This window comes from Oncorhynchus nerka, linkage group LG25 (assembly GCF_034236695.1).
Source record: "Oncorhynchus nerka isolate Pitt River linkage group LG25, Oner_Uvic_2.0, whole genome shotgun sequence".
Classification (NCBI taxonomy): Eukaryota; Metazoa; Chordata; class Actinopteri; order Salmoniformes; family Salmonidae; genus Oncorhynchus; species Oncorhynchus nerka.
The window spans coordinates 8,329,868-8,339,370 of record NC_088420.1 but is presented as its reverse complement, the minus strand read 5'-3'; positions in this window follow the sequence as shown (position 1 = coordinate 8,339,370).

Here is a 9,503-nt window from a genome sequence, read left to right as displayed (position 1 = left end):
AAAGGTCCAGGGTTGTGAATACTTTCTGAAGGTGCCCTTCGATTCTTGAAGAATATAACTTGACTCGTAAACTTAATTCAACTGTTGTACTCAATCAGGACCCAAAATATGAGCCTGTTTGTAAACAACGTTCATAAACAAAGTACATGTACACAAAAAGCCTCAAAACATGGTTAAAACATGGTTAAAACATGGTTAAAACATGGTTAAAACTATAATGTCTTAGAATTTTGTTGGTTACATTTCTCCAGCCCAATTCATCAGCTGTTTATCGAAACAGTGGCGGGGATCCCACTTTGATATTGTTTCAACTGCTGCTTGCCCCTTTAAATGAATAGCATCACTTCCTCACATGACTAAATACATTGTTTTTCTCACTGGCTTCTAAGCCATTGAATCTCATCACAGTTGAGAAATGTGAAGGGAACTTGCGTCATTGCCCTCTTGTACTAAGTTTGAGACGTTTTTAACGGCCTGTTACGTTTGAATCATCACCAATCTGAGATTAAGATGAAGATTATCTCTGCTGAAACTTAAATCTATCTTAATGTATTTTCTCCTTGCTTTTAGAAGAGGCAGAGCTCTGCTTGAGTTTTGAATGATGTTTCTAGCATCGCTCTTATCAGTAACACGTAAAGCCTGCTTTTATAATGCTTTATAACTTGTTATGAACGCGCATTAACCTTTTAAAATGTCTTTATAATAAGGTATAATATAAATTAACATTAAAATTATAATAAGGTATAATATAAATTAATATTAAAATTATAATAAGGTATAATATAAATTAATATTACAATTATAATCAGGTATAATATAAATTAACATTACAATTATAATAAGGTATAATATAAATTAACATTACAATTATAATAAGGTATAATATAAATTAACATTAAAATTATAATCAGGTATAATATAAATTAGCATTAAAATTATAATAAGGTATAATATAAATTAACATTACAATTATAATAAGGTGTAATATAAATTAACATTAAAATTATAATAAGGTATCATATAAATTACCACTAAAATTATAATAAGGTATAATATAAATTAACATTAAAATTATAATAAGGTATCATGTGTATTACCATTAAAATAGACTGAACATTTCCGGTGTTTAGTCAGGATCATTATGACTTGATGATTACATTAGAATGGGGTTCGTGTTCATGCTTTAAGTAAAGCGTTACCCTCTAACCTACTTAAGGGTTGTTGTCATACTGTAGCGGAATGGCAGCTGTAGTACATTTTATTGTGGGCTGGTTTTGTAAATCACTTTGAATGCATTAAAGCTCGTAACAACCTGACGGTAAAAGGACTTGGTCTCGGCACCTTCCGACGTGATTGACATCATTCAATGTTAAACCTTTTTTTATTTTTTTTTATTTTTGAAACGCCGTTCAAATATTAACGTGCTTCCTTGTTGCTTAAAATAAACGCTTGGCTCGCACATGGAGAGATGTCATCATGAAATAGCAGCACAGAGTGTGTTAAATGTTAGCCCGTACGTGGTCATAGTTGTCTGAATCTCAATGGGATTCTGCTTTGTTTGCTAGCCTTCCGCTTCCAGATGTGTTATAGCTCTGACTTTGCCAAATTCCCCAAAATGATGCAAGTATTTTACCGTATTTGAATGTAAAGTTGATCTCTTCTGGTATCTGTACGCTGTTACTTCACTTGTAAGAATTCAGACGGTCTGAAAGTTGGTGTTTTGCCTTTCTGGAGAGAAGTGGGAGGCTTGTACAACGCAACAGGTTCATTTGGACAATAAACAAAAGCCACCAACACATTCAAAAGAAAGTCCTGGAGAAAAGAGGGTGGAAAAAAACAGTTTAAATTAATGATCGATGAGGTGCCTTGCCCTTTAAATTAATGATCGATGAGGTGGCTTTCTTTGACTTCAAAGACCTGTAGGGACGTTTTCATGGCCCAGCTTTGGTCCCCTCTTTCTCTCTGTGGTCGGGTGAAGCATGTGACCCAACTGGGTCATCACTGGGAGTCTACCCCTGCTGTTGTCACCGAAAAGCCCCAAACAATGCCACTTTCACTCCGTCTGGGGTAACCTCTCAATGGCCATTTCACTCCTATTATATGAATTTCCCTTTTTTTTCCTTTCTTCTTGGCTTTGGGTTTTTATTAGTTGCTGCTCCTGGTCGACAGGTTCCCAGTGGTCCCCGGAAAAAGAGGTCCCTGTTTTGTGAAGAGGTACGTGCTGGGAATATCTATGGATAATTATATCCGTCCATTTTAAGTCTGACTTGAGACCAGTGTTTTTTTGGCATTTGTTTTGTGCCTGCACTGAGTGATGTAGTGTATTGGGGCTCAATCATGCGGTGGCTAATTTAATCGAGGAGGCTAAACTTGTTGTGGTGTTTGAGTTCTCGCACTTTAGGCCTGTGAAAAGGTACAGGAAAGTGCCCCCACCTCAGAAGATGGGTGGCCCCCGTCTGTTAGCAAACTAATAACTTTCTTTGACCACTGAAGGGCTTGAAGACGAAGCAAGATTTAAAATCATTAAAAAATATATAACTAAGTCTTAATGAATCATATTTTCTTAATGAATCATATTTTCTTAATGAATCATATTTTCTAAAGCACTTTTTGTTTCTGTTGCTTACCACTTACCAGTTACCACCAACTTCAGCTGAGACACAGGAAGCTGCTATATTGTCACTTTCCTTGGACATTTACCTCTAAGTGAATATGATGATTAATCACTTCCAGAAAGTTGTTTATTACATTGCCTAGTGTACATTGCGTTCAAACTGAACACCTGACAGACTGGGAGGAAATGCAATGTCCAGACCTCACTACACCTGACAGACTGGGAGGAAATACAATGTCCAGACCTCACTAAACCTGACAGACTGGGAGGAAATACAATGTCCAGACCTCACTACACCTGACAGACTGGAAGGAAATACAATGTCCAGACCTCGATACACCTGACAGACTGGGAGGAAATACAATGTCCAGACCTCGATACACCTGACAGAATGGGAGGAAATACAATGTCCAGACCTCACTACACCTGACAGACTGGGAGGAAATACAATGTCCAGACCTCATTACACCTGACAGACTGGGAGGGAATACAATGTCCAGACCGCATTACACCTGACAGACTGGGAGGAAATACAATGTCCAGACCTCATTACACCTGACAGACTAGGAGGGAATACAATGTCCAGACATCGATACACCTGACAGACTGGGAGGAAATACAATGTCCAGACCTCACTACACCTGACAGACTGGGAGGAAATACAATGTCCAGACCTCGATACACCTGACAGACTGGGAGGAAATACAATGTCCAGACCTCATTACACCTGACAGACTGGAAGGAAATACAATGTCCAGACCTCGATACACCTGACAGACTAGGAGGAAATACAATGTCCAGACCTCGATACACCTGACAGAATGGGAGGGAAAAATACAATGTCCAGACCTCACTACACCTGACAGACTGGGAGGAAATACAATGTCCAGACCTCGATACACCTGACAGACTGGGAGGAAATACAATGTCCAGACCTCATTACACCTGACATACTGGGAGGGAATACAATGTCCAGACCTCATTACACCTGACAGACTGGGAGGAAATACAATGTCCAGACCTCACTACACCTGACAGACTGGGAGGGAATACAATGTCCAGACCTCATTACACCTGACAGACTGGGAGGAAATACAATGTCCAGACCTCACTACACCTGACAGACTGGGAGGGAATACAATGTCCAGACCTCACTACACCTGACAGACTGGGAGGAAATACAATGTCCAGACCTCACTACACCTGACAGACTGGGAGGAAATACATTGTCCAGACCTCACTACACCTGACAGACTGGGAGGAAATACAATGTCCAGACCTCACTACACCTGACAGACTGGGAGGAAATACAATGTCCAGACCTCATTACACCTGACAGACTGGGAGGAAATACAATGGCCAGACCTCACTACACCTGACAGACTGGGAGGAAATACAATGTCCAGACCTCACTACACCTGACAGACTGGGAGGAAATACAATGTCCAGACCTCATTACACCTGACAGACTGGGAGGAAATACAATGTCCAGACCTCACTACACCTGACAGACTGGGAGGAAATACAATGTCCAAACCTCATTACACCTGACAGACTGGGAGGAAATACAATGTCCAGACCTCATTACACCTGACAGACTGGGAGGAAATACAATGGAACCGCTTTGACTACACCTGAGATATCTCCTCTTCTATTACCCCCCCCCCCCCCAACCAACCCCTTCCTGTCCCTATGATGCATCCTCACTTATCTACTTCCCAGCAGACAGGCATACAGCCAGACAGACAGGTACAGCCAGAAGGCATTTCACATCAGGCATTAATTAACATTTGTATCATCTGCAGTTCCTGTATGCGTCTTCCCACAACTACAGTGCCTCCTCACTGTTACTCCCACAGTGATGTGATGTTGAATGCATTCTTTAATAGCTTTACTAGCACCTATCCAATGTCTTGCAGACCACCTGTTTACGGAAGATCTCGTAGAATGCCGTGTACTACTCCTTTCACAGACCAGCGCAAACTGGCCCTAACCAGAATAGAAAGAGGAGTGGGAGGCCTCGGTGCACAACTGAGCAAGAGGACAAGTACATTAGAGTGTCTAGTTTGAGAAACACGCCTCACAAGTCCTCAACTGGCAGCTTCATTAAATAGTGCCGAGTTCCTCTGTCCAGTGTCTGTGCTCTTTTGCCCTTCTTAAAATCGTTTATTTTTATTGGACAGTCTGACATCACAGATCTTCATTGTAAAGGGTTTAAACACTGTTTCGATTGCTTGTTCAATGAACCATAAACAACTAATGAACATGCACCTGTGGAACGGTCGTTAAGACACTAACAGCTTACAGATGGAGGCAATTAAGATCACAGTTATGAAAACTTCGGACACTAAAGAGGACTTTCTACTCTGAAAAACACCAAAAGAAAGATGCCCAGGGTCCCTGCTCATCTGCGTGAACGTGCCTTAGGCATGCTGCAAGGAGGCATGAGGACTGCAGATATGGCCAGGGCAATACATTGCAATGTCCGTACTGTGAGACGCCTAAGACTGCGCTACAGGGAGACATGACGGACAGCTGATCGTCTTCGCAGTTGCAGACCACGTGTAATAACACCTGCACAGGATCGGTACATCCGAACATGACACCTGTAGGACAGATACAGGATGGCAACAACTGCCCGAGTTACACCAGGAATGCCCAATCCCTCCATCAGTGCTCAGACTGTCCGCAATAGGCTGAGAGAGGATAGACTGAGGGCTTGTAGGCCTGTTGTAAGGCAAGTCCTCACCAGACATCACCGGCAACAACATCGCCTATGGGTAGAAACCCATACTTCTCGTTCTGTGCATGATTTCCTGCAAGATAGGAATGTCAGTGTTCTGCCATGACCAGCGAAGAGCCCGTATCTCAATCCCATTAAGCACACCTAGGACCTGTTGGATCGGAGTTTGAGGGCTAGGGCCATTCCCCCCAGAAATGTCTGGGAACTTGCAGGTGCTTTGGTGGAATTGTGGGGTAACATTTCACAGCAAGAACTGGCAAATCTGGTGCAGTCCACGAGGAGGAGATGCACTGCAGTACTTAATGCAGCTGGTGGCCACACCAGATACTGACTGTTACTTTTGACCCCCCCGCCCTTTGTTCAGGGACACATTATTACATTTCTGTTAGTCAGATGTCTGTGGAACTTGTTCATACAAATATTAACACATGTTAAGTTTTCTGAAAATAAACGCAGTTGACAGGGAGAGGATGTTTCTTTTCTGGCTGAGTTTGGTTGTAGTTATTTACCTGAATTGGCCTAGAGGATTGGCCTCCTCTTTCCTGCAGTCAAATGACCTAGCAGCCTCATGGATGTTATATTTTTCAAAATGTAATTACTAATAAACATTATTTAAAGAAACCCACCAAAATCCAGAGTTTCTATGTGAAACGGTTTTGTTATATTTCAGTCTTCTGTGATGTATATAAATGGTAATATTGGGATGCAAACTCAAAATGTAATACATTTCAACTCTCTATCTGACATGGTACAAGTATCTCATTTTATTAAGCCCATAACTATGTGTGTGAGGTGTAGACTTTTGTTTCAAAGTAGATTTGTCTAAGACTTCCAAGAAACACTCTGTGTGAATCTGATTTAGCCCATTGCAGTAAAATTACATTTACATTTAAGTCATTTAGCAGACGCTCTTATCCAGAGCGACTTACAAATTGGTGCGTTCACCTTATGACATCCAGTGGAACAGCCACTTTACAATAGTGCATCTAAATCTTTAAGGGGGGGGGGGGGGGTGAGAAGGATTATTTTATCCTATCCTAGGTATTCCTTAAAGAGGTGGGGTTTCAGGTGTCTCCGGAAGGTGGTGATTGACTCCGCTGTCCTGGCGTCGTGAGGGATGAAAGGGGACAGGCAAAGGTCTCCACAAAAAAACATATCCGATAATAATAATAATGCACCTTTAACCTTCATTAAATAATCCTTAACAATAGTTTTGTCTATGACTACATTTTAACTGTCATTTCTACTTTTGGGTGAATGTGTCATTTTCTGGCCGTTGAACGCAAGGATGACGTCATTTGAGGGCAAAAAGAGAGTAACAATGGCTTACTGCAAGGAACACAAATGATACTGACATAATGTGAAAAGACATTTGTATATCTGGGAAATAAACATGCCCTCAGAATGTATTCACACCCCTTGAATTTTTCCAAATTGTGTTGTGCTACAGCCTGAATTTAAAATGGATTAAACTGAGATGTTGTATCACTGACCTACACACAATACCCCATAATGTCACAGTAGAATTTTGTTTAGAGAAATGTTAACTAGTTAATTGCAAACGAAGAGCTGACATGTCTTGATTCAATAAGTATCCCATTTGTTAAGGCAAGGCTAAATAAATCATAGATTAAAATTGTTGCTTAACAAGTCAGATAGTAAGTTGCATGAATTCACTCTGTTGTGCAAAAATAGTGGTTAACATAATTTTTTGAATGACTACCTCATTTCTGTACCCCACACATACAATTATCTGTAAGGTCCCGCAGTAAAGTAGTGGATTTCAAACACAGATTCAACCACAGAGACGAGGGAAGCAGGGCACCTATTGGTAGATTTGTACATTAAAAAAAAAAAAAAGCAGACACTGAATATCCCTTTGAGCATGGAGAAAGTGTTCATTACACTTTGGATGGTGCATCAATACACCCAGTCACTATGAAGATACAGGCGTCCTTCCTAAACCAGTTGCCGGAGAGGAATGAAACCGATCATGGATTTCACTAATAGCTGTGATAGGAGAAAACAGAGGATGGATCAACAACATTGTAGTTACTTCACAATACAAACCTGCGTGGAAGAGTGACAGAATAACTGTACAGAATAAACATATTCAAAATGATGTATCCTGTTTGCTAAATGGCACTACAGTAATACTGCAAAGCGTTATGTTTGGGGTAAATCCAACACAACAGATCACTGAGTACCACTCTTCATATTTTCAAGCACGGTGGTGGCTGCATCACAGTAGGTTGGAGGCACCTTAATTGGGGAGGATGGGCTCATGATAATGACTGGAGCGGAATTTGTAGAATGTTATCAAATACACCAAAACATGGTTTCCATGTGTTTATGCCATTCCATTAGCTCTGTTCCGGACATTATTATGAGCCGTCCTCCCCTCAGCAGCCTCCACTCAGCTGCAAAATGTTAAAATCAAATCGTTATTTGTCACATACAACAGGTCTAGGCCTTACAGTGAAATGCTGACTTAAAATCCCTTAACCAACAATGCAGTTTTAAGAAAATACAAAAAAGGTAAGAGATAAGAATAACAAATAATGAAAGAGCAGCAGTAAATAACAATAGCTATATACAGGAGGTCAATGTGGAGGCTATATACAGGAGGTACAGAGTCAATGTGTTGGGGTACCAGTGTCTAGGTAATTGAGGTTATTTGTACATGTAGGTAGAGTTATTAAATTGACTATGCATAGATAATAACAGAGAGTAGCAGCAGAAGAGAAGGGGGGGGGCAATGCAAATAGTCTGGGTAGCCATTTGATTAGATGCTCAGGAGTCTTATGTCTTGGGGGTAGAAGCAGTTTACAAGCCTCTTGGACCTAAACTTGGCGCTCCGGTACCGCTTGCCATGCGGTAGCAGAGAGAGAGAACTAGCCACTAGGGTGGTTGGAGTCTTTGACAATTTTTAGGTTCGTCCTGTGATAGTGCCTGGCATAGAGGTCCTTCAAAGCTTGGCCCTAGTGATGTACTGGGCAGTACGCACTACCGTCTGTAGTGCCTTGCGGTCAGAAGCTTGGCCCAGTGATGTGAGAATGCTCTTGATGGTGCAGCTGTAAAACTGAGAATCTGAGGACCCATGCCAAATCTTTTCAGTCTCCTGAGGGGGAATAGGTTTTGTCGTGCCCTCTTCACGACTGTCTTGGTGTGCTTGGACCATGTTAGTTTGTTGGTGATGTGGACGCCAAGGAACTTGAAGCTCTCAACCTGCTCCACTACAGTCCCGTCGATGAGAATGGGGGCGTGCTCGGTCGTCCTTTTCCTGTAGTCCACAATCATCTCCTTTGTTTTGATCACGTTGAGGGAGTGGTTGTTGTCCTTGCACCACAAGGTCAGATCTCTGACCTCCTCCCTATAGACTGTCTCGTTGTTGTCGATGATCAGGCCTACCACTGTTGTGTCATTGGCAAACTTAATGATGATGTTGGAGTCGTGTCTGGCTGTCATGAGTGAACAGGGAGCACAGAAGGGGACTGAGCAAGCACCTCTGAGGGGCTTCAGTGTTGGCGGATGTGTTGTTACCTTCCCTTACCACCTGGGGGTGTGCCGTCAGGAAGTCCAGGATCCAGTTACAGAGGGAGGTGTTTAGTCCCAGGGTCCTTAGCTTAGTGATAAGCTTTGAGTGCCCTATGGTGTTGAACACTAAGCTGGAGTCAATGACTAGCATTCTCACATAGGTGTTCCTTTTGTCCAGATGTGAAAGGGCAGTGTGGAGTGCAATAGAGATTGCATCATCTGTGGTTCTGTTGGGGCGGTATGCAAATTGGAGTGGGTCTAGGGTCTCTGGGATAATGGTGTTGATGTGAGCCATGTCCAGACTTTCAAAGCACATGGCTACAGACGTGAGTGCTACGTGTCAGTAGTCATTTAGGCAGGTTACCTTAGTGTTCTTGGGCACAGGGACAGTGGTGGTCTGCTTGAAACATGTTGGTATTACAGACAGGAAGAGGCAGAAAATGTCAGTGAAAACACTTGCCAATTGGTCAGCGCATGCTCGGAGTGCACGTCCTGGTAATCCATCTGGCCCTGCGGCCTTGTGAATGTTGACCTGTTTAAAGGTCTTACCCACATCGGCTGCGGAGAGCGCGATCACACAGTCGTCCGGAACAGCTGGTTCTCTCATGG